This window comes from Colobus angolensis, unplaced genomic scaffold, assembly GCF_000951035.1.
Source record: "Colobus angolensis palliatus isolate OR3802 unplaced genomic scaffold, Cang.pa_1.0 Scaffold28, whole genome shotgun sequence".
NCBI lineage: Eukaryota > Metazoa > Chordata > Mammalia > Primates > Cercopithecidae > Colobus > Colobus angolensis.
The window spans coordinates 5,544,801-5,546,840 of NW_012116043.1; the positions used below are offsets into that span (position 1 = coordinate 5,544,801).

Consider the following 2,040-nt stretch of genomic DNA (forward strand, 5'->3'; position numbering starts at 1 on the left):
CTGAGGTCAGGAGTTCAAGACCAGCCTGGCCAATATGGTGAAACCCTGTCTCTACTAAAAATACAAAAATTAGCCAGGCGTGGTGGTGGGCGCCTGTAATCCCAGCTACTAGGGAGAGTGAGGCAGGAGAATCACTTGAACTGGGAAGGCAGAGGTTGCAGTGAGCCGAGATTGCACCATTGCACTCCAGCCTGGGCAACATGAGCGAGGCTCCATCTCAAAACAAAACAAAACAAAACAATAACAACAAAACCTTTATTGATACGTAACTCACATATACCTTATACTGCATTACTTTTTAAAAGGGAAAACTATTTCATCAATATTTATATTTAAACAAATAGTTCTTTTCTTATTTATTTTTTGAAATGAAGTCTCATTCTGTCACCCAAGCTGGAGTGCAGTGGTACGATCTCGGCTCAGTGCAACCTCTGCTTCCTAGGTTCAAGTGATTCTCCTGCCTCAGCCTCCCAAGTAGCTGACTACAGGCATGAACCACCACACCCAGCTAATTTTTGTATTTTTAGAAGAGACGGGGTTTTGCCATGTTGTCCAGGCTGGTCTCGAACTCCTGACCTCAGGTGATCTGCCGGCCCCAGCCTCCCAAAGTGCTGGGGTTACAGGCGTGAGCCACCCGCCCAGTCAGTTGTTTTATTTTAGTTGGTCTCAAAGTTGTTATCACAAAGCTGCTTTCTCATTTTCTCTTAATTTGATAAAGGTGCAATTCATAACACAAAGTTATTATCCCCTAAAGGAAATGGAACAACTAGTATCATGGACAAATCTCTCGTGATTGAGTAGATTAATTAGTAACCAACAAACCAGAGCTCACATCCCTTTACACTTAAATCTCAAAAAGAAGGAATGATGGGCGATAATCACCAAAAAAAGTAGAAATAAATGCATGTAATTTTTCCTGGGCAATTTAAATAGTTCTTCATCTGGGAGTGCCTCCAATCCTTCTAGCCAATTCATCCTACTCGCAGCTGTCAAGTTCATCTTCCTAAAACATCAAGTTCACTCTGTAATTTCCCTGCCTAAAAATATCACCTGTTTATGGTGTCAGGGTGCCAACGTGCTTTTCTCCCTCCTCTCACCCTGCCCCACAGTTCCAGCTTTGCGCCTTTTCTTGCTCTTCTCCCTTTTAGAATGTTCCAGCCACATCCTCCAGAGAAAATCCCTCGACCAACAGAGTCCAATCTGATTTTGCACTTCCCTGACTTCTTGTTAAGCCATCTATATGAGGAGGGTCAGCCAGTTTCTTCTGACACACAATTCCAATTGATTGGTAGAGATTTGTGGTTGCCCAGGGGCACTGCGTGTTTAAAGGACACTGGGATTAACAACGACCCAAGAAGGGAAGCGATGGGCTCAAGAAGGGAAAGTGGATGTACAACTATGGGTCATCCTGGTCTCCACTGCACTAGCCAATACGGTGGCCACTAGCCACATATGGCCATTAGGTACTTGAAATGTCGCCCAAAGTGAGTTATGCTGTTTGTTTATTGAGACAGGGTCTCACTCTATCACCCAGGCTGGAGTACAGCGGCATGATCACAGCTCACTGCAGCCTCGACCTCCTAGGGTCAAGTGATCCTCCTGCCTCAGCCTCCCAAGTTGTAGGGACCATGGGCGTGCACGACCACACTCAGCTAATTTTTGTGTTTTTTGTTGAGACGGGGTCTTATCACGTTGCCCAGGCTGGTTTTGAACTCTTGGGCTCAAACGATTCTTCCACTTTGGCCTCCCAACGTGCTGGGATTACAGGTATGAGTCACCACACCTGGACTGATATGCTGTAAATTTCAATCACTCACTGGAGTTTGAAGAGTAAGTGTGAAAAAAAAAAGTGTAAAATATCTAATAATTTTTTCATATTGATTACATGTCAGCATATTTTAGATATGCCACTGGGGCAAGTAAAATATATTATTATTATTATTATTATTTTATTTTTATTTTTTTTTTGAGGCGGAGTCTCGCTCTGTCGCCCAGGCTGGAGTACTGTGGCCGGATCTCAGCTCACTGCAAGCTCCGCCT

The 2,040-nt window shown here is 44.1% G+C and overlaps 1 protein-coding gene across 1 annotated transcript in view; it reads left to right on the plus strand.

The window, feature by feature from the left end:
* Nucleotides 1-2,040, plus strand: part of HCAR1 (hydroxycarboxylic acid receptor 1) — a 119,135-nt gene that overhangs the window by 101,434 nt on the left and 15,661 nt on the right. The window contains exon 4 of the mRNA XM_011948481.1: nt 1,149-1,249. The gene's annotated coding sequence lies outside the window, so the exon portion shown is untranslated. The remainder of the gene's footprint in view (nt 1-1,148; nt 1,250-2,040) is intronic.